General features: G+C 29.5%; 1 protein-coding gene across 2 annotated transcripts in view; it reads left to right on the forward strand.

Moving 5' to 3' along the window:
* LOC142238516 (uncharacterized) overlaps positions 1 to 25,296 on the forward strand; it is an 86,608-nt gene that overhangs the window by 34,907 nt on the left and 26,405 nt on the right. The gene's annotated exons all lie outside the window — the stretch shown is intronic.

Here is a 25,296-nt window from a genome sequence, read left to right on the forward strand (position 1 = left end):
AGTATAAAGTTCAATGACCATACAGATAAGTTCAATATAAATTAAAACAAATGAAAATTTTCGTACGATTCCACAAACTAGTAAGAATGAACTACTGTATGGTTAAAATGGTCATAATTTGGCGCCAATGATTTTCTTCTTTACTTTTAGTTAATTTTTTCTTCTATGAGAAGATGTAATTTCGTGAACTGCAGTTAAAAAGTACAAAAGGGCAAATTTTCGTGGTTTTAACAACGCTTTGTGGAAATCTCAAAATGTGGAGTAAAATTTAGTTCAATTTTTGTGCGTGGTAGTTCATTCTTCCTATAAAACAGTTCACTTTTTTTCGCTGCAATGATTCATAATTTATTTAAACGAAACATTTTGGAAAATTGTGCTTTAAAAATGTTTCAGTCATCCCTTGCATATGACTATGTGCTTCGTTTCTTTTAAATTAGAACTTATTAATTGGCCAACAATAAGCAAACAACCCCACATTTTGTTGACGATGTTAAATTTAGTGTGGAAAAGACACTAGTATATCTGCAAAATTGTTATTTATGTATAATAAGAGGTTATTAACACAAAGCTGGAACATTGTATTTGCTTTGTTGAAAAGAGCACCAAACTCCCGCTGTTATTATCATTTGTCACTTGACTCTTTACTTAGGTTTCAGAATTTGAACTCATGTGTGACATATCTGGAACCTATAATCACAAAATATAGACGCTGAGGAAAAGTGACATAATCATATAGTTCAACAAACATTTCCAACAACTTCACGTCCTCATCATGTACTCACCGTCACCCTATTATAAGTACGCTCATAGAAAAATGTCAGCTAAAAAGAGAAGTCGGTGTCTGCTGTTATATTTATTTACTTTAGGGTCTAACGAACAAAAATTCGTAAAATCTTTAGGTTTCAAATTTTTTTTAATTATTTTCAAGAACCCAAAAAGGGGTTTTTGTTTATTTTTGCCTTTTAATATGCTCCCCAGCAAAAAAAGTAGTGAAAATGTTCTTTTTGGATCCGGAAGTTGTGCAAAATTGGCGCAGAAGCGATGACTTTAACATGGGCTTATCATGGGACGGATGTCCACCATTTCAACAGCCGTTGCACCGAATTTGCATCACTTCTCAAGGTGTGATCCGAAGTCAGTGTTTTGGATGTGAATTAAATAATTGTGTGATATTTTGCCAAATAATTTTTTTTTATAAGTTTTTATAATTTTAATACATACTAATAAAGCTTGTTTGAAATATTTGCTCTCAAATATTTTCAAAAATTCTCAATTTTTCTAGAATGGATTTAGCAATTTTTTCGACAAAATTTGAATAATTTTTACCATTTTAAAGGGTGATACGGTCAAAATTTGGTCAATATAAACTTGACGTATTTCTTTCAATTTTGCATTTAAAAAACCTGAACATCCCTCATTTTGAAGATGTGTGTGTGTAGAATGTTGCTCCTATTTTGATTTTGGAATTCACTCTTCAGTTGTCAAAATGCCGTCCAAGCAAGAAGAGCAGCGTATCAAAATTTTGCTCGCGCATCGCGAAAATCCGAGCTACTCGCACGCAAAGCTGGCAAAATCGCTAAAAGTTGCCAAATCAACCGTTACAAATGTAATTAAAGTGTTTGGGGAACGTTTGTCGACAGCCAGGAAGTCTGGATCGGGGGGAAATCGAAAACCGGAAGCCGCTGAGACGACAAAGAGAGTTGCCGGTAGTTTCAAGCGAAACAACCGTGCATCGAGCCAAAAAACGAGCCGGACTATCGACTTACAAGAAGGTAATGACTCCAAATCGCGATGATAAACAAAATACGATGGCCAAAGCGCGATCCCGGAGGCTGTACACGACGATGCTGACGAAGTTTGACTGTGTGTTAATGAACGACGAAACCTACGTCAAAGCCGACTACAAGCAGCTTCCGGGACAGGAGTTTTATACGGCAAAAGGAAGGGGAAAGGTAGCAGATATTTTCAAGCACATAAAATTGTCAAAGTTCGCAAAGAAATATCTGGTTTGGCAAGTCATCTGTACCTGTGGCTTGAAAAGCAGCATTTTCATAGCTTCCGGGACTGTCAACCAAGAAATTTACGTGAAAGAGTGTTTGAATAAACGTCTGCTGCCTTTCCTGAAGAAACACGGTTGTTCCGTACTGTTTGGCCGGATTTGGCATCTTGCCATTACGGTAAAAAGGCCATGGAGTAGTATGCCGCCAACAACGTGCAGGTGGTTCCCAAGGACAAGAACCCTCCCAACACGCCAGAGCTCCGCCCAATTGAGAAATACTGGGCTATCGTCAAGCGGAACCTAAAGAAGACCAAAAAATCTGCTAAGGACGAGCAGCAGTTCAAGGCAAACTGGCTTTCTGCGGCGAAGAAGGTGGACAAGGTGGCTGTACAAAACCTGATGGCAGGTGTCAAGCGTGAGGCCCGGCAATTCGGATTTGGAAAAGCGAAAGCCTAACTGAATATTTTTCCTGAATTTTATACTAATTGAACTTGAAAAAGAAATTTAATTTAATTTTGTAAATAAACGATTTCACCGATTTACACGCATTTTCCCTTGACCAAATTTTGACCGTATCACCCTTTAGTTCTTTTGAGAAGGTTTTGCAAATAACGATAATTTTTAATTTTTTAATGGAAAAAATTTTTAATGGATTTTTAATGAAAAAGAAATAACACAAAATAAAAATGATGTATAACATAAAAAAAATATTTTTTAGAAAAATATTTAATAAAAAATTACATAATAATGAAGAACATCTCAGGACGTAGTTAGAATGTCATGCCGTGGTGTCATATAAGATTCATATCACAAACATTTGAATAGACGTTTTGATGCATCGTGTTCAATGGCGTTTGTGGCTGAGTGTGCTAAACCGTTCTGTTATGGTGCCAACAGACCCAGGTTCAACCCCATGTGAAAGCGAAGAAGTTTTTCAATTTGTAAAAATTTGATAATAAGAAAATAAAAGTGTAACAAAAAATTCTGAAAAAAATAAAAAGTGAAATTGGAAAAAAACGACAAGTCCATGTAAGAGTTGTTGGAGAAGATCCAAGTTTGCACTACTTCCGGATCAAAAATTGGGGATCCAAACTACTTTTTTGGACGCTCTTTTTTTTTGCTGGGTTATTTAACTTTAAATTTGTAGTTTTTTCAAATTTCATTGAAAATGTTGACTACAGATTACTCAGAAGTACTGCAAATTTTTTGGAAAAATATATTTTTATAAATAGCGTTATGATGTTTTAAATGCAATAAATTTGATTTTATAGAATTCGGTCAAAATTTTAAGTGAAATTGGAAAAATTTTTGTTTTTTAGTTTTTTTTTTTTCAATTTCTTAATCCAAATGAACTTCTAAAGCAATGCAAAGGATTCGAAAATGAAGTACTTCCGTCTTATGACAAGTCCATTTAAAATTTATTGGAGATGATCCAAGTTTGCACTACTTCCGGATCAAAAATTGGGGATCCAAACTACTTTTTTGGTAGCTCTTTTGTTTTGCTGGGTTATTTAACTTTAAATTTGTAGTTTTTTTTAATTTCATTGAAAATTTTGACTACAGATTACTCAGAAGTACGGAAAAACATATTTTTTATAAATAGCATTATGATGTTTTAAAGGCAATAAATTTGATTTCATAAAATTCGGTCAAAATTTTAAGACGTAAGAATTTTTTTCTTGTTGTATCTTAAAAGATACGGTGTGCATTTAAGGGTTAAGCTGCCTAAATTTGCGAAACATACAGATTTTTGAGCAAATACAAGATGTATTTTTAATATATTGTTTTGTATACACTCCACCATAGAATGGGGGTATATTAACTTTGTCATCGCGTTTGTAACACATCGAAATATTGCTCTAAGATCCCATAAAGTATATATATTCTGGGCCATGGTGAAATTCTGAGTCGATGTAAGCATGTCCGTCCGTCCGTCTGTTGAACGCTAACTTCCGAACGAAACAAGCTATCGAATTGAAACTTGGCATAAGTAGTTGTTATTTATGTAAGTCGTATAGTATTGCAAATGGGCCATATCGGACCACTTTTACGTACAGTCCCCATATAAACCGACCCCTAGATTTGGCCTCTTGGAGGAGCAAACTTTATCCGATCCGCTTGAAATTTGGTACTTGTGTAAGTATATGGTCTCTAACTACCATGCAAAAATTGGTCCATATCGGTCCATAATAAACCGATCCCCAGATTTGACCTCCAGAGTCTCTTGGAGGAGCAAAATTCTTCCAATCCGGTTGAAATTTGGTATATTGCGCCAGTATATGGCCGCTAACCGCCATGCAAAAATTGGTCCATATCGTCAAAAAATAATCTACCGAAATTTTATTTCTATAGAAAATTTTGTCAAATTTTATTACTATAGCAAATTTTGTCAAAATTTTATTTCTATAGAAAATTTTGTGAAAATGTTATTTCTACAGAAAACTTTGACAAAATTTTATTTCTATAGAAAATTTTGTCAAAATTTTATTTCTATAGAAAATTTTATTTCTATAGAAAATGTTGTCAAAATTTTATTTCTATAGAAAATTTTGTCAAAATTTTATTTCTAAAGAAAATGTTGTCAACATTTTATTTCTATAGAAAATTTTGTCAAAATTTTATTTCTATAGAAAATTTTGTCAAAATTTTATTTCTTTACAACATTTTGTCAAGATTTTATTTCTATAGAAAGTTTTGTCAAAATTTTATTTCTATAGAAAATTTTGTCAAATTTTATTACTATAGCAAATTTTGTCAAAATTTTATTTCTATAGAAAATTTTGTGAAAATTTTATTTCTATAGAAAATTTTGTCAAAATGTTATTTCTATAGAAAATTTTGTAAAAATGTTATTTCTATAGAAAATTTTGTCAAAATTTTATTTCTATAGAAAATTTTGTCAAAATTTTATGTCTATAGAAAATTTTATTAAAATTTTATTTCTATAGAAAATGTTGTCAAAATTGTATTTCTATGGAAAATTTCATTTCTATAGAAAATGTTGTCAAAATTTTATTTCTATAGAAAATGTTGTCAAAATTTTATTTCAATAGAAAATTTTGTCAAAATTTTAATTATATAGAAAATTTTGTCAAAATTTTATTTCTATAGAAAATTTTGTCAAAATTTTATTTCTTTACAACAGTTTGTCAAGATTTTATTTCTATAGAAAGTTTTGTCAAAATTTTATTTCTACAGAAAATTTTGTCAAAATATTATTTCTATAGAAAATTTTATCAAAATTTTATTTCTATAGAAAATTTTATTAAAATTTTATTTCTATAGAAAATGTTGTCAAAATTTTATTTCTATAGAAAATTTTGTCAAATTCAATAATATATACATGTGTTTGTTGCTTTATTATAGAACCTAATTCGATTTTATTGCATATTTCGGGCAAACTAAAATAGGTTTTTTTTTCTCAGTGTACTGACAATTTTCTTTGGGTGTAGCTAAATTAATTTGTTCCATTCCATTCCATGACAACCACACATAGTAAACATTCGGTCATTGCATGTACATTCATTCCACCATATCATGTAAATAGTCAGATGAGGGAATTAGCTCTTATTAAAATCTCATCAGAATTTTATTCTCCAACAAAGATGTCTTCAAATTAGTTCCACTCTAATCTAAATTAGACCAAGTGATTCAATCACTACCATACTTTTGTAGATTCTTTGTCCAGACTCGTTACGCATGCGCGAATGAGAGTATAGCACGAACTACACAAAATACTAATGTTCAATTTCCGTTTCCTTTTTTTTTGACGGCTGTGGTGAGTTTAGTATATGGGAGGTGTTGAAAAAGGTCATTAATCGTTGCGAAGCTTTTAAGCTTTATCTTTGTATCTGTGTTCTTTGTAGGTAGTAAGTCTTCTTTCAAAATACTTAGAGAATACCAGTGGCATTGTGATCTAAATTAAAATTGTCAAATTATTGTGCAGATCTTGAGATTTATGATGGAAACAAAAATTGTCGTGTGACAGAACTACGGAAATTTCTCATATGAAATATTTCATTCGAAAATATTCACACATTTATTCTTGACAAAGTGTCATGAGGTCATCTGGAATTGATGGTGTGACAGAATTGTTTTAGCATAATCAGTCATAAATTCTATCAAATATTGTTTCCGGGAATTTAATTGATAGCAATTGTTCCATTTTTTTCTCAAAAAAAAAACGACATACGGATATGACATGGAAGACATGAAACATTTTTTCAAGGTTCAATAGATGTCATTCATTTTCCAAGGTAATCTTGGAACTTTTAAATTTGAAAAAAAACATTATTCACATTTTATTCTGCATATTTCTCTAGATATAATGAAAATTTGATAACTTTTTAATAATAAAAGACCAAAAAATGCTCCTTCTTACCCTGTATATTTCCATAGATATTTTATGAGTAAATCCTCATAACATATTTTAACATTTGCTACAATTTTTCTATTTGATCGAAAGAAAAATTTAAAACCTTCAATGCCTTCTTTAAGAAAACAAAAGATGTCGAAATATATCCGCATCAATAAACTATAAAAAATTCAATGAATGTTCGCATTCAAATGCCAGGGCATATATCAAAAATATGGCATTCACCACATATGTACATATGTAAGTATCTTCAATATGAGAATACCTTTGTAGACATTTTAATGGCCATACACAAAACATTCAACTGAAAAATCCAATGAAAAACCAAACAACTCTAAGCGAATGAAAAACATGTTGCCCAACATTTTAAAACAGCAAGCCGACAATGTCCGAGAATGCAAAAAAAAAACATTTTTTCTATGATTTATAAGTAATTAAAATATGGATTAAATGATCGGTTTTTATTCTATTCTCTTTGATTTGGTTGTTCTTTTGTTTCATCTTCAATGTGAAGATGATGCAAAAAATATTAAATTAATACCGAAGTTTACATACCCTAATGCTGATATTGTTAATAATAATACATTTTCTTTTCATAATTTGTCAATAGATGTTTGGAATCACATAGCACAAGTGCTACCTAGCACATTGTATCTGAAAAAAATATTGACTTACTAAAGGACAAATTTCCTTAAAAATTAAGAATTTTTAATTAAAAGCGATGCTAAATAAAAGTCTTTAAATTTATTTTTCATTCTATTTAGGACACGAATTATAGCGTTCCTCCGTTAAAGTCACACAAATGCGAAGTAAAGGAAAATTTCCTTCAAATACAGAAAAATATTTTTGATTCAAAGAAATGGCGTGAAGGCATTTTAAAAATGTTTAAATCCAAGGTTTTCATTCCACATATGAAATTTTCTTAAACAACTGAAAAAAAAGAAATTTTTTCAAAATTTTATTTGTGTAGAAGATTTTGTCAAAATTTTATTTCTATAGAAAATTTTGGCTAAATTTTATTTCTATAGAAAATTATGTCAAAATTTTGTTTCTATAGAAAATTTTGTGTAAATTTTATTTGTATAGAAAATTTTGTGAAAATTTTATTTGTATAGAAAATTTTGTGAAAATTTTATTTGTATAGAAACTTTTGTCAATATTTTATTCCTATAGAAAATTCTGTCGAAATTTTATTTCTATAGAAAGTTTTGTCAAAATTTTATTTGTATAGAAAATTTTGTAAAAATTTTATTTCTATAGAAAATTTTGTCTAAATTTTATTTCTATAGGAAATTATGTCAAAATTTTGTTTCTATAGAAAGTTTTGTCAAAATTTTTATTTGTACATAAAATATTGTTAAAATTTTATTTCTATAGGAAATTATGTCAAAATTTTGTTTCTATAGAAAATTTTGTGTAAATTTTATTTGTATAGAAAATTTTGTGAAAATTTTATTTCTATATAAACTTTTGTCAATATTTTATTCCTATAGAAAATTCTGTCGAAATTTTATTTCTATAGAAAGTTTTGTCAAAATTTTATTTGTATAGAAAATTTTGTGGAATTTTTTTTTTTTTCTATAGAAAATTTTGTAAAAATTTTATTTGTACATAAAATATTGTTAAAATTTTATTTTTATAGGAAATTTGGTTACAATTTTATTTCTATAGAAAATTTTGTGAAAATTTTATTTGTATAGAAAATTTTGTGAATTTTTTTTTTCTATAGAAAATTTTATTTCTATAGAAAATTTTGAGAAAATAGGATGAATTTTTTTTATTTTATTTATTTATTTATTAATGACATCCTAACACAAAAAATGAACTAAATCTTATATAAATTTGTGCTAGGTTATATTGATAAAAAATTTTAATGGACAATTGTGTGTTAATTATATATTTATTAGCGTAGATGTAGACAGTTTAAAATAATTACAAAATTTTATTCATTGAAAATATTTTTTTATCTCCTTTTGAAATATATTTACGTTACTTATATTTTGCATGCAGTTTGGCAATCTGTTCCAAAGACGAGTAGTTGATATAAAAAATTGTTTCTCAGAAATTGAGCTGTTATATCTTGTTAATATAATTTTTATTCCTCGGTTTGAACGAGCGAACTATACTTTTTCATAGAGATATTCCGGTTCTTTCAAGTTAGTAATTTTGTGTAGTAACAAAAGGACCCGGAAGTTAAATCTAAAGATCGGAGCTATTTATAATTATGGGCAGATATGAACTAATTTCTGCATGCTTGTTAGAAGGCAAATAATAACATCACGTACCAACTTTCAACCGGATATAATGAAATTTTAGCGTAAAGTCAAATCTGGAGATCTGTGTCAATATCACGGTTGCCACTCGAGCTAGAAATAATCTAAGAAAAATTGGAAAAATAATGCAGAAAAATGAAAAATATTGTTAAAATTTTATTTCTATAGAAAATTTTGTTAAAATTTTATTTCTATATAAAATTTTGTCAAAATGTTATTTCTATAGAAAACTTTGTCAATATTTTATTTCTATAGACAATTTTGTCAAAATTTTATTTCAATAGAAAATTTTTCAAGATTTTATTTCTATAGAATATTTTGTCAAAATATTATTTCTATAGAAAACTTTGTCAACATTTTATATCTATAGAATTTTGTTTATCAAAATAAAATATTTTGAAAAATTTTATTTCTACAGAAAATTTTGTCAAAATTTTATTTCTATAGAATATGTTGGCAAAATTTTTTTTCTATAGAAAATTTTGGCAAAATTATATTTCTATAGAAAATTTGGGCAAAATTTTATTTCTATAGAAAATTTTGTCAAAATTTTATTTCTATAGAAAATATTGGCACAATTTCATTTTTATAGAAAATTTTGTGAAAATTTTATTTCTATAGAAAATTTTGTCAAAATTTTATTTGTGCATAACATATTGTTAAAATTTTATTTCTATAGGAAATTTTGTGAAAATTGTATTTCTATAGAAAATTTTGTCAAAGTTTTATTTCTATAGAAAACGTTGTCAATATTTTAATTCTATAAAAAATATTATCAAAATTCTTTTTCAATAGAAAATTTTGTCAAAATTTTATTTGTATAGATAATTTTGTGAAAATTTTAGTTGTATAGAAAATTTTGTCAAAATTTTATTTCTATAGAAACTTTTGTCGAAATTTTATTTCAATAGAAAGTTTTGTCAAAATTTTATTTGTATAGAAAATTTTGTGAAAATTTTAATTCTATAGAAAATTTTGTCAAAATTTTATTTGTACATAAAATATTGTTAAAATTTTATTTCTACAGAAAATTTTGTGAAAATTTTATTTCTATGGAAAATTTTGTGAAAATTTTATTTGTATAAAAATATTGTGAAAATTTTATTTCTGTAGAAAATTTTTTTAAAATTTTATTTATATAGACAATTTTATTTCTATAGAAAATTTTGTGAAAATGTTATTTCTATAGAAAATTTTGTCAAAATTTTATTTCTATAGAAAATTTTTCAAAATTTTATTAGTACATAAAATATTGTTAAAATCTTATTACTATAAAAATTTTGTCTAAATTTTATTTGTATAGAAAATTTTGTGAAAATTTTATTTGTATAGAAAATTTTTTTAAAATTTTATTTTATAGAAACTTTTGTTAATATTTTATTCCTATAGAAAATTTTGTCGAAATTTTATTTCTATAGAAAATTTTGTCAAAATTTTATTTCTATAGAAACTTTTGTCATTTTTTTATTTCTATATAAAATTTTGTCAATTCTTTTTATAGAAAATTTTGTCAAAATTTTAGTTTTAAATTTTTTTAAATTTTGTTAAAATTTTATTTCTATAGAAAATTTTGTCAAAACTTTATTTCTATAGAAAATGTTGTCAAAATTTTATTTCTATAGAAAATATTGTCAAAATTTTATTTCTATAGAAAATTTTATTTCTAAAGAATATTTTGTCAAAATTTTATTTCTAAAGAAAATTTTGTCAAAATTTTATTTCTATAGAAAATTTTGTGAAAATTTTATTTCTATAGAAAATTTTGTGAAAATTTTATTTCTATACAAACTTTTGTCAATTTTTTATTTCTATATAAAATTTTTTCGAAATTTTATTTCTATAGAAAATTTTGTCAAAATTTTATTTTTATAAAAAATGTTGTCAAAATGTTATTTCTATATAAAATATTATCAAAATAATATTTCAATAGAAAATTTTGTAAAAATTTTATTTGTATAGAAGATTTTGTCAAAATTTTATTTCTGTAGAAAATTTTGTCAGAATTGTATTTCTATAGAAAATTTTGTCAAAATTTTATTTCTATAGAAAATCTTATTTGTACATAAAATATTGTTACAATTTTATTACTAAAGAAAATTTTGTCTAAATTTCACTTCTATAGGAAATTATGTCAAAATTGTATTTCTATAGAAAATGTTATTTCTATAGAAAATTTTTTTTTTCTATAGAAACTTTTGTCAATATTTTATTCCTATAGAAAGTTTTGTCAAAATTTTATTTGTATTAAAAATTTTGTGGAAATTTTATTTCTATAGAAAATTTTGTGAAAATTTTGTCAAAATTTTATTTCTATAGAAAATTTTGTCAAAATTTTATTTCTATAGAAAATTTTGTCAAAATTTTATTTCTATAGAAAATTTTGTCCAAATTTTATTTCTATAGAAAATTTTGTCAAAATTTTATTTCTATAGAAAATTTTGTCAAAATTTTATTTGTACATAAAATATTGTTAAAATTTTATTGCTATTGAAAATTTTGTCAAAATTGTTAAAATTTTATTTCTATAGAAAATTTTGTCAAAATTTTATTTCTATAGGAAATTTTGTCAAAATTTTATTACTGTAGAAAATTTTGTGAAAATTTTATTTGTATAGAAAATTTTGTGAAAATTTTATTTATACAGAAAATTTTGTGAAAATTTTAATTCTATAGAAACTTTTGTCAATATTTTATTTCTATAGAAAATATTATCTATATATTATTTCTATAGAACATTTTGTCGAAATTTTATTTCTATGGGAAATTTTGTTAATATTTTATTTCTGTAGCAATTTTTTCAATTTTTTTTTCTATAGAAAATTTTGTCAAAATTTTATTTCTATAGAAAATTTGTGAAGTACCTCCAAGTTGTGGAGAAATATTTTGCAAAATCTACCAAACTATCAAGAATTCTACCAAACAGTAAAAAATTGCTATTTCTGGTAGAATTCTACCAACTGTGGCAACTCTTGTCAATATACGATAAGCCGTAGTGTTCTTTAGCCTCTAAGTCACCTCATCTGTTACCCTGGATCGCACCCTTTATTTCGTTAAGTTTTCTAATAAATCGCACTTAGAATGTTTTGCAAGCCAATCAGGAAAAGGTGGGGAGAAGATGTTAATAATAATTGGATATTTTATTTCTCTTCGTGAATTCCATCTGTATAGCAAATATCATAAAATGAAGTATCCAAATTTTAGTAGGGAGAAATCCCCTGAACATATTCATTTTTCAAAAAGTCGGTAGTAGGTTAGGTTAGGTTAGGTGGTAGCCTGATGTATCAGGCTCACTTAGACTATTCAGTCCATTGTGATACCACATTGGTGAACTTCTCTCTTATCACTGAGTGCTGCCCGATTCCATGTTAAGCTGAATGACAAGGGACCTCCTTTTTATAGCCGAGTCCGAACGGTGTTCCACATTGCAGTGAAACCACTTAGAGAATCTTTGAAACCCTCAGATATGTCACCAGCATTACTGAGGTGGGATAATCCACCGCTGAAAAACTTGTTGGTGTTCGGTCGATGCAGGAATCGCAAGGCGGGCATGCTAACCATTGCACCACGGTGGCTCCCGGTAGTAGGGAAAGCCCCTCCAAAAATGAGAAATTCAATATCAACATCCCGGTTCAGCGTTTTCGGAGTTTACCCGGAACAAACAAATTGGGGAAATATACAATGAGGCAACAACTAAACGTGAAACGATATAAGCCATATTTTTATCACCCAAAAATAATCAAACATGATTAATAATATATAACTATTATTATGTAAATCGTTCGAAACCGACATGTGTTTTATATGATCAATTATACATTTTTTTCCTTTACACAAACGCAATAACAAATTTATATCCTCCATTTTATGGTGAAGTATATGAAAATACAATCAAGAATATAAAACGAAACCGATAGCAATAATCAAGGTGGCCCTTCACGGACCTCCATGTTAGTTAGACACTGGCAGTGACGTGCATGAACATGCCCGAACATACAATACAACACTGCCTTGTTCTCCACTTCCGTTTTAGAACAGACACAAAATGAGCCAAACACCGGCAACTACCACCCTCTAAAAGTCATCGTCTTCGTCATCATCTTCTTAGCCATCGTCCAAGAGCATCGAAAGGAAATGGAAACATTAAACGTCCATGTAAAGGTTATGTGTTTTTGAATTTTAAGAAACATCAACTGTCTGCTCGGTACCCAGAAGAAAAAGATGTCAGAAATGAACTCTACAAAAACTAATGATGGCTTTGGCCGTTACAAGTGTAGTTGCAAAGAAACTTCAAGACAAACAAACAAACAAAAACAGCTCAAATAGATGCTAAAAACGGAAAACTAGGAAAATTTGCATACAATAAGACCAACCACATCAAGTACAAAGTATCGTAAAATAATGTTAAACATCAGCGGCAAGTAGCATTGCGTAAACATAGAATTATTAACGATTTTAAAGGTGTTTAGTTTTTTTTGGTATGGTAGTGATGATGGGTTAGGGGGTATTTAGTTGAAAAAATGAATTCAAATGAAAAATGCAAAACTCTTTTTTTTACAAAATTTTTGTCTAGCAATATAATTAACAAACTAATAAATTTTGTTCTTCAACTATAATTAAGAAATAAAAATTTTGAATGACCATATTGAACAAAATAGTAATTAAACTCAGCTGTTTGGGAATAACTTAAAATAGGATGGCAATTTCAGTCACCTAAGAATTGTTTTAGTTCTTCATACATTTGTTGTGATAGCCATCCAAAATTTTAAAAAGTCGAATTTTCCAAAAACCGGTGGAAAAATTGGTTTTTGCAAATATCGAAAAAGGCTAGAGTAAACGAAACTTTCTCTATGACACTTAAGCCAATTTAACTCTAGTTTAGTTCATGGAATTATTTGGTTTGAGGAAGTTTCCTTGAGTTTAATAATTTTTTGCATACGTTTCTGATAATTGATCCAATTAATTTTTTAATTGAAATGTCTTCAATCACGAAAATGATAGTATCAATTGATTAAAAAGTCAATTAACTTCACATTTCTGTCTTGATTAAAATATTAATTACATCAATTATTTTTTTAATTGAAACAAAAATTAACTTCAATCATCCTTTTAATTGGAAATATTTTAGAGATATATTTTTTCCGTGAAAATAAAAGTCATTTAAAGGACGCTGCATTTCATTTATGTTAATGCTCATCATGTAGATCCATTACACACAAAAAAAATTCTGATTCAATCACGAAATTAATTGATTAAATTATTATACCCTCCACCATAGAATGGGTGGTATATTAACTTTGTCATTCCGTTTGTAACATATCGAAATATTGCTCTAAGACCCCATAAAGTATATATATTCTGGGTCGTGGTGAAATTCTGAGTCGATCTGAGCATATCCGTCCATCTGTTGAAATCACGCTAACTGCCGAACGAAACAAGCTATCGACTTGAATCTTTGCACAAGTAGTTGTTATTGATGTAGGTCGGATGGTATTGCAAATGGGCCATATCGGTCCACTTTTACGTATAGCCCCCATATAAACGGACCCCCAAATTTGGCTTGCGAATCCTCTAAGAGAAGCAAATTTCATCCGATCCGGCTGAAATTTGGTACATGGTGTTAGTATATGGTCTCTAACAACCATGCAAAAATTGGTCCACATCGGTCCATTATTATATATAGCCCCCATATAAACCGATGCCCCGATTTGGCTTGCGGAGCCTCTAAGAGAGGCAAATTTCATCCGAACCGGCTGAAATTTGACCATGCAAAAATTGGTCGAAATCGGTCCATAATTATATATATGCCCTATATAAACCGATCCCCAGATTTGACCTCCGGAGCCTATTGGAAGAGCAAAATTCGCCCGATTCGGTTGAAATTTGGTACCTGAAGTTAGTATTGGGTATTCAACAACAATGCAGGAATTGGTTCATATCAGTCCATAATTATATATAGCCCTCATATAAACCGATCCCCAGATTTGACCTCCAGTGCCTTTTGGAGAAGCAAAATTCATCCGATCTGGTTGAAATTTGGTACGTGGTGGTAGTATATGATTCAGTTGAAATTTGGTACGTGGTGTTAATATATGGCCTCAAACACCCATGCAAAAATTGGTCGAAATCGGTCCATAATTATATATATGCCCTATATAAACCGATCCCCAGATTTGACCTCCGGAGCCTATTGGAAGAGCAAAATTCGCCCGATTCGGTTGAAATTTGGTACCTGAAGTTAGTATAGGGTATTCAACAACAATACAGGAATTGGTTCATATCAGTCCATAATTATATATAGCCCCCATATAAACCGATCCCCAGATTTGACCTCCGGTGCCTTTTGGAGAAGCAAAATTCATCCGATCTGGTTGAAATTTGGTACGTGGTGGTAGTATATGATATTTAACAACTATGCCAAAAGTGGTCCATATCAGTCCATAATCATATATAGCCCCCATATAAACCGATCCCGAAATTTGGTTTTGGAGCCTCTTGGAGGAGCAAATTTCATACGAGTCAGTTGAAATTTGGTACATTGTGCTAGTATATGGCCGTTAACAACCATGCCTAACTAGGTGCATATCGGTCTATACACGGATGAAAAAGACTGTTTTTCATATGTTTGGCTATAAACATTATATGTTTGGAACACAAATTTTTAAACACAATATTTTTGAGTGCAAGCATATAATGTTCATAAACTAGCATAACATGTTTGGGACATATATGTTAATATGTTAGAACATATTATGTTTGGGACATAAAATGTTTTTAAGTATAATAGGCTTGGATGCAAACATATATTAATTTAGAAATAGCCTATAAACATATATGTGTTTAGTAGCTTGGAGCGCTATTTAACAGGGAGCGATATTGAATTAAGTTGGTGGTTGTTGCTTGTTATTACAAAATTAACATTTTATTTTTCCTTGGGCAATTGATCAGCTACTTCTTTTATCCTTACAAACTGTGTGGTCCGCTGTTCGAATCCCCGTCCGGCAAAAGGTAAAAGTAAAATAAAAAAATCATACAATTGAATAATTTCTTCTACAATGTTTGTATTACAGAAAAAGGTGCTAAGAACTAAAAAATCTCGTGGAAGTGAGAAAGATGTGGGGGAATATACAATTGGGCAGAAACAAAATTTTGAGCATTCAGGTCGAAAACCTATGTTGTCAGCACCTATATTACCTGTTTATTTTCATAATTCATTATGATTGTAAATATATAAATAAATAAATAAAATTTTGAGAATTTTTTTAAGCATATAATAATTTTGGGTGCAAAATGCTTCCAAACATATTATATGTTCATATAATAACATATTGTTGTTTTGGAAGACAACATTATTGAATTTGGATGCAAAAATACAAAATGTTTGGAACTTAGACTACCCAAACATATATTGTTTAGACCAATATGCTTTCAAACATATTATATATTGGAAGAGATCAAACATATAAATGTTTGGGCAATACCCAAAAATGTATATGCTTGAAGCAAAATATGTTTGGGAGTATATGTTACAGAAGCGATTTTTTGTGAGCGTGTAGTTATATATAGCCATCAGATAAATCGATCCCCAGTCATACAAAAATTGGTCCATATCAAGTTCATAATTGTATATAGCCCCCATATTTCAATTCTGGCTCTCTACGTATTGTCTAATACATACCACGCATGGACTAACTCACAATTTAGAAAACGATGTTAAGAAGTTTTAAGATACCACAACCCAAGTAATTCGATTGTCGATGACAGTCTTTCGTAGAAGTTTCTACGCAATCCATGGTGGAGGGTACATAAGATTCGGCCTGGCCGAACTTACGGCCGTATATATTTGTTTTTTAATTGAAATGTCTTCAATCACAGAAATCATCAATTCTAATCAATTATAAAAATACTTGAAAGAAAATTAAAAAAATAATTGATTCAATTAATTTTTATACCCTCCATGGGAGTGTATAAAAAGACCCCATAAGTATATATTAACATATATTCTGGGTTGTGGTGAAATTCTGAGTCGATCTAAGCATGCCCGTCAGTTCGTCTATTGAAATCACGCTAACTTCCGAATGAAACAAGCTATCGACTTAAAACTTCGCACAAGTAGTTGTTATTGATGTACACCCAGAGAAGGAATATGATCACCTCAAACATGTTTTAAGAGAACAATGTTATTTTTTAGCGATGACCATGTAACATGGTTTTCGCAGCCATGTTACTTTCTCGGAAATCATGTATCTGATTTGGGCAAGCAGGTTATATTTGACGAGAAAATAACATTTTAGTGACAAACATGTTACATGTTCACCATACAAAAATAACATTTTTCTCTTGAAACATGTTTGAGGTGATCATATTCCTTCTCTGCGTGTAGGTCGGATGGTATTTCAAATGGGCCATATCGGTCCACTTTTACGTATGGCCCCAATATAAACTGACGCCCAGATTTGGCTTGCGGAGCCTCGAAGAGAAGCATATCCGATCTGGATGAAATTTGGCACATGGTGTTAGTATATGATCTCTAACAACCAAGCAAAAATTGGTCCACATCGGTCCATAATTAAATATAGCCCCCCCCCCCATAATTAGGTTAGGTTAGGTGGTAGCGCGATGTAACATATCAGGCTCACTTAGACTATTCAGTCTATTGTGATACTACATTGGTGAACCCGATTCCATGTAAAGCTCAATGACGAGGGACCTCCTTTTTATAGCCGAGTCTGAACGGCGTTCCACATTGCAGTGAAACCACTTAGAGAAGCTTTGAAACCCTCAGAAATGTCACCAGCATTACTGAGGTGGGATAATCCACTTTGGTGTACGGTCGAAGCAGGAATCGTACCCACGACCTTGTGTATGCAAGGCGGGCATGCTAACCATTGCACCACGAAGTAAATTTCATCCGATTTGGCTGAAATTTCGTACATGGTGTTAGTATATGGTCTCTAACAACCAAGTAAAAATTGGTCCACATCGGTCCATAATTATATATAGCCCCCACATAAACCGATCCCCAGATTTGACCTCCGGAGCCTCTTGGAGAAGCAAATTTCATCCGATCCGGTTGAAATTTGGTACGTGGTGTAAGTATATAGTCTCTAATAATCATGCAAAAATTGGTTCGTATCGGTCTATATTTATATATGGCCCCCATATAAAACGGTCCCCAGATTTGACCTCCGGAGCTTTATGGAGAAGCAAAATTCATCCAATCCGGTTGAAATTTGGTACATGGTGTTAGTATATGGTCTCTAACAACCAAGTAAAAATTGGTCCACATCGGTCCATAATTATATATAGCCCCCACATAAACCGATCCCCTGATTTGATTCTGAAGCCTCTTGGAGCAGCAAATTTCATCCGTTTCAGTTGAAATTTGGTACATTGTGCTAGTATATGGCCGCTAACAACCATGCCAAACTAGGTCGATATCGGTCTATAGGTAAATCGATGCCCAATCACACAAAAATTGGTTCATATCGGTTCATAATTGTATATAGCCCCCATATATAGCGACCCCCATATTTCAATTCTGGCTCTCTAATTACCGCACAAAAGTCCATATCGGTTCGTAATTATTTGTAGACTTACCTATATATACCTTTTTTGTCCAATATATATCACGTATGGACTAAGTTAGAATTTAGAAGACAATGTTAAGAACCCAACCCAAGTAATTCGATTGTGGATTACAGTCTTTAGTAGAAGTTTCTACGCAATCCATGGTGGAGGGTACATAAGATTCGGCCTGGCCGAAATTACGGCCGTATATATTTGTTGTGATTGATTTTTGTTTCAATTAAAAAATTTATTGAATCAATTAAATTTTTAATTGAAAATTTTTTTTAAAACTCAAATTGAAATTTTTTCCGTGTAAATAAATGAACTAAAAAAAGCAGGAAATTATACACAAATTTCATAAAATTTGGTTAGCTGAAATTTTGAACTCCAATTTTTTCCTTAAACTACCAATTTTTTAAAAAGTGAAAAACAAATAAATATGTAAATATGAATTTGTCAAAAAAAATGTTTGCTTTTTTGTGATATCGGCGTTTACAATACAGTTTAATAAAATGTTTCTACTGTACCTAACATTTTCTAAGTGTACCTCTGAAAAATCGACTGTAAAAAGGAGGTCCCTTTTTAATCTTTTATCATCTAATTTATGCATCTAATTTCAATTGTTTGAATAATGACTTAAAAAAATCCTCTAAAACATAACTGTAATCAATTTTTTTCTATTTTAAGCTTTTATTCGTTTTTTTTTTTTTTTTGTATTTTTGTTGTTTTGGCTAAAATATTATATAAATAATTGACCAATTTGTGGCCATTATTAAAACATTTTAATTATGAGTAACGCGCCACCATAAATACTTCATTTAAACTTATGTTTACACATTTAACCCAAAACATTCTTATGCACGCAAACAAATAATTTAATTCATAATTTTGTGTGTTCCAAGCACATTCGCTATTCTTTTCGTAAACCATCTGGTAGTTTTTGAGTTTTTGGTTTTCTTGTCTTAACGTTTTGCATGGATTTTTATCGAAGAGCCAAGCCTCATTAACTATTTTGAAAATTTCCTGTCTTACGTAGATGAATGAATTCGGTACTAGTAGTATACAACTAATAAAGCAAAAATTGTATTGTAGCTCTTTTGGTTATAAAAAGAAATTAAATGAGAAGCAAATGAAATGAAAATGGTCAATCAAATATAAGCTCATTTTTCAAACATTAGTCAAGACCAAGAACTGTTAATAAATAAATATTTATGTTAAAAAGGTTATTTTATACCCTACACTACTATGTTATAAGGGCAACCCCATAAATAGTTAATCTGCCAAAACCCCCGTATTCTGGGAAAATAGTACAAAAATGTATGTTTGGTCCAGCAAAGTTTCAAATTTATCAACCTGTATAAAAAATACTTTTTTCAAAATGCAGCTTTGTCAAAATGAAAATATTCAACTGATTTTTGTTCACAGTAAACGATTTTTTAAAGTTTAGAACAATGAAGTCACATGAAACCAAATCAAGAAATTACTGTGATCGTTACAGGTCGTAACGACAGATTTTTTGCCCAAAGTTTAGACACAAAGACCTTTGAGGAACAGTTTTTATACCCTCCACCATAGGATGGGGGTATATTAACTTTGTCATTCCGTTTGTAACACATCGAAATATTGCTCTAAGACCCCATAAAGTATATATATTCGGGGTCGTGGTGAAATTCTGAGTCGATCTGAGCATATCCGTCCGTCTGTTGAAATCACGCTAACTTCCGAACAAAACAAGCTATCGACTTGAAACTTGGCACAAGTAGTAGTTATTGATATAGGTCGGATGGTATTGCAAAAGGGCCATATCGGTTCACTTTTACGTATAGCCCCCATATAAACGGACCCCCAAATTTGGTTTGCAGACCCTCTAAGAGAAGCAAATATCATCCGATCCGGCTGAAATTTGGTACATAGTGTTAGTATATGGTCTCTAACAACCATGCAAAAATTGGTCCACATCGGTCCATAATTATATATAGCCCCATATAAACCGATCCCCAGATTTGGCTTGCGGAGCGTCTAAGAGAAGAAAATTTCATCCGATCCGGCTGAAATTTGGTACATGGTGTTAGTATATGGTATCAAACAACTGTGCAGAAATTGGTCCATATCGGTCCATAATTATATATACCCCCCTAATAAACCGATACCCCGATTTGGCTTGCGGAGCTTCTAAGAGAAGCAAATTTCATCCGCTCCGGCTGAAATTTGGTACATGGTGTTAGTATATGGTCTCTAATGGCCATGCAAAAATTGGTCCACATGGGTGCATACTTACATATAACCCCATATAAACCGATCCCCAGATTTGACCTCCGGAGCCCCTTGGAAGAGAAAAAATCATCAGATTCGGTTGAAATTTGGTACGTGATGTTAGTATATGGTATCCAACAACCATGCATGAATTGGTTCATATCAGTCCATAATTATATATAGCCCTCATATAAACCGATCCCCAGATTTGACCTCCGGTGCCTTTTGGAGAAGCAAAATTCATCCGATCTGGTTGAAATTTGGTATGTGGTGGTAGTATATGATATTTAACAACCATGCCAAAAGTGGTCCATATCAGTCTATAATCATATATAGCCCCCATATAAACCGATCCCGAGATTTGGTTTTGGAACCTCTTGGTTCCATGGCCGTTAACAACCATGCCTAACTAGGTCCACATCGGCCTATAGTTATATATAGCCCTCAGATAAATCGATCCCCAATCATACAAAAATTGGTTCATAACAAGTTCATAATTGTATATAGCCTCCATATAAGCGACCGCCATATTTCAATTCTGGCTCCCTACGTACCGTGCAAAAGTCCATATCGATTCGTAATTATTTGTAGACTTATGTCACAGCTGGTAGAATTCTTAATGTTTTGGTATATTTTTCCAACTATACCTCTCCAACCACCGTGGTGCAATGGTTAGCATGCCCGCCTTGCATCTGTTACACAGGGTCGTGGGATCAAACCCAGTTTCGACCTAACACCAAAAAATTTGTCAGCGGTGGATTATCCCACCTCACTAATGCTGGTGACATTTCTGAGTGTTTCAAAGCTTCTCTACGGGTTTCACTGCAATGTGGAATGCCGCTCGGACTCGCCTATAAAAAGAAGGTCCCTTGTGATTGAACTTAACACAGAATCGGGCAGATCTCAGTGATAAGAGAGAAGTTCACCACTGTGGTATCAATGGACTAAATAGTCTACGTGGGCTTGAAATATCGGACTGCCACTATACCTAAGCTAACCTAACCAAGAGCTATTTCAATTTTTATAGAAATAAAATTTTGAAAATATTTTCTATAGAAACAAAATTTTGAGAAAATTTCTATAGAAATAAAATTTTGAGAAAATGTCTATAGAAATAAAATTTTGAGAAAATTTCTATAGAAATAAAATTTTGAGAAAATTTCTATAGAAGTAAAATTTTGAAAAAATTTTCTTTAGAAATAAAATTTTGACAAAAGTTTCTATAGAAATAATATTTTGACCAAATTTTCTATAGAAATACAATTTTGACAAAATTTTCTACAGAAATTTTGACAAACTTTTCTATAGAAATAAAATTTTGTCAAAATTGTCTATATAAATAAAATTTGACAAAATTTTCCATAGAAATACAATTTTGACAACATTTTCTATAAAAAGAAGGTCCATTGTCATTGAGCTTAACATAGAATCGGGCAGCACTCAGTGATAAGAGAGAAGTTCACCACTGTGGTATCACAATGGACTAAATAGTCTACGTGGGCCTGAAATATCGGACTGCTACTATACCTAACCTAACCTAGCCAAGAGCTATTTCACTTTTTACAGAAATAAACTTTTGAAAACATTTTCTATAGACACAAAATTTTGAAAAAATTTTCTATAGAAATAAAATTTTGAGAAAATTTCTACAGAAATAAAATTTTGAGAAATTTTCTATAGAAATACTATTTTGACTAAATTTCTATAGAAATAAAATTTTGACAAAATTTTCTTTAGAAATAAAAGTATGACAAATGTTTCTATAGAAATAATATTTTGACCAAATTTTCTATAGAAATAATTTTTTGACCAAATTTTCTATAGAAATAAAATTTTGATAAAATTTTCTATAGAAATAAAATTTTGACAAAATTTTCTATAGAAATAAAATTTTGACAAAATTTTCTTTAGAAATAAAATTTTGACAACATTTTCTGTTGAAATAAAATTTTGACAAAATTTTCTCTAGAAATACAATTTTTACAAAATTTTCTATAGAAATAAAATTTTGACAAAATTTTCTATAGAAATACAATTTTGACCAAATTTTCTTTAGAAATAAAATTTTGACAAAAGTTTCTATAGAAATAACATTTTGACTAATTTTCGTTAGAAATAGGATTTTGATAAAAATTTTCTATAGAAATAAAATTTTGACAAAATTTTCTATAGAAATAAAATTTAGACAAAATTTTCTATAGAAATACAATTTTGAACAAATTTTCTATAAAAATACAATTTTGACAAAATTTTCTATATAAATAAAATGTTGACAACATTATCAATAGAAATAAAATTCTGACAACATTTTATCTAGAAAAACGTGTTGACAAAAATTTCCATAGAAATAAAATTTTGACAAAGTTTTCTATTGAAATAAAATTTTGTCAAAATTTTCTATAGAAATAAAATTTTGTCAAAATTTTCTATAGAAATGAAATTTTGACATAATTTTCTACAGAAATAGAATTTTGTCAAAATTTTCTATAGAAATGAAATTTTGACATAATTTTCAACAGAAATAAAATTTTGACAAAATTTTCTATATAAATAAAATTTGACAAAATTTTCTATAGGAATAAAATTTTGACAAAATTTTCTATAGAAATAAAATTTTGACAAAACTTTCTATAAAAATGAAATTTTGACATAATTTTTTATAGACATAAAATTTTAACAAAATAATCCGTAGAAATAAAATTCTTGCAAAAATTATTAAAAAAAATAATAACACATTTCTTTCATACCAATGTCTTTGTTATGCCCAAACTTTTGGGTAGGATATTAACCACCCGGTGTTTTGAATTACCTACTGTCTCATCTTTATTCACACAAAACAAAAGTCAGTTGTTAAACTGATACTAAAGTTAACTTACGTTTACGGAAAAAAAGATTTTTGTTTTGACATTTTTTTACGAAATTTTCTTTATTCCAAGTATGTCTCAAAAATTTTATGAATTAAATGTGAGTTTAAATTTCAATGGATAAAATTTGTTTCGAACAATCCTCAAAAGAAGTAAGAATGAATTATAGCGTGGTTGATATGGTAATGATTTGGTGGCAATGATTTTTTCTTTACTTTTAATTTATTTTAAGTAGTTGAAAATGTCAGTAGATTTTTCTGTACTTTTATTTCATTTTAGGTAGTCCAAAAAGTCAGTAAATGAACGTTATTTTAACAACGTATTGTACACGCAAAGAAAAAAACGTTTGAAAAACGTGTACCGAAAACGTTTTTCTTTTGTTAGAGTTTTTTGAATTGCTTCGAAAATTTTAAACTTTTATCACCAAAAAAATTCGTTTGCTACAAAATTTTTATTTTTTCAATAAAAAAAAGTTATTTTTGAAACAACAACACAGTCCATTTCGTTTATATCAAACACTGTTCTTTTCTGAATTTAGGTCTTTAATAAGACACATTTTACAGTTCAAAATTTAATATACTACAATGTAATGTTGAACATTTTTTCGGAATCTTCCGAACATATCTGGAATATATGTAAAAAAAAAAACAAAACAAGTGGCATGCAAGTCGGACGTAGCAACCACTGCTCCACGGTACCAAACTAAATGTTTGTTTCTGTTAAATAAACTTTGTTTATTCGGTTCGTGGGTGCCGCAAGCTATGCTATATAAATATAAATTATATGGATAATTATCTATTGATGACCATAACTGGTACATAGCTCAGTGGTTAGTGTGTTGGCTTACAAAGTGCATGGTCCGCGGTTCGATTCTCCGTCCAGGCGAAAGGTAAAAAAATTTTAAAAATTTATAAAATCGTATAATTTCTTCTACATTGTTGGTATTACAGGAAAAGGTGTTAAGAACTAAAAAACCTCGTGGATGTGAGAAAGATGTGAGGGAAAATGCAATTAGCAAGAAAAAAATATTTTTTTTTTAAGTTTGTCTTTATGAAATTGTTTTTACATCCTGGAAAAGAATAAACGTTTATCACAAAAAGTATATACTTTTCTTCACAATACACTTCCTTACAGCGAAAAGCAAATGAGAAACGAACTGTGTTTGTCTAAAATTTCGTTTGGGAGGAAAGAATTATTTTTTTGCGTGTAGAAATCTAAAAGATGTAATACGAATACGTTCAATTTTCGAGTTTAAAATTTTTACTATGCAGGTGTATGTATATGCTTACGCTTCATAATAGCGGATGAAACTTCAATCAGACTCTACAGTGTTATTGTGTTTTTTTTTCTTGTATGCTAAGTTCTTATCGAAGTACCCACGTATTACCACGGACTACCTTTGTATTTATATTTTATGAGCACTACTAAAAGTATTAGTTCAATCAACCACATTGTAGATACTGATCGACCCAGAATCACCTCCTGAGTCCATATATCCTTGGCTACCATGTCTATTTAATTCCTACTTCTTGTTCGTAATTTATATTCTACTTTCATGAAATTTGTATGAAAATAATTTTTTGGTACAAGGACAAAAGTTCATTAGTTTGGAGAAATTTTCTTAAAATTTTGATATATTTACCAAACAACACATAAGCAGCCAAATTAAGTAAGTAAAATAGTTTGTTTTGCAAACTTGAATAAAATCGACGGAAACTTGGAATAGAAAATTTAATTTTAATTTAATAAAAAATATTATTTTTTTTTGTTCAAAAGTAATATCAATAAAGCATCTTAGCTAAAATTCAATGTTTTCTTAATAATCACCACTCTTTTTTTCTCTCTCACACACACTCTCTCCACTCACATTGAAATAGACATTAAAAGAAAACAAAAGACTTAAGACACATGTACTTATATATTCAGACTATTTGTGTATGTGTCTTAAGTCTTTTGTATACTTCT

The sequence above is a fragment of the Haematobia irritans genome, chromosome 5 (assembly GCF_050003625.1).
Source record: "Haematobia irritans isolate KBUSLIRL chromosome 5, ASM5000362v1, whole genome shotgun sequence".
Lineage (NCBI taxonomy): Eukaryota > Metazoa > Arthropoda > Insecta > Diptera > Muscidae > Haematobia > Haematobia irritans.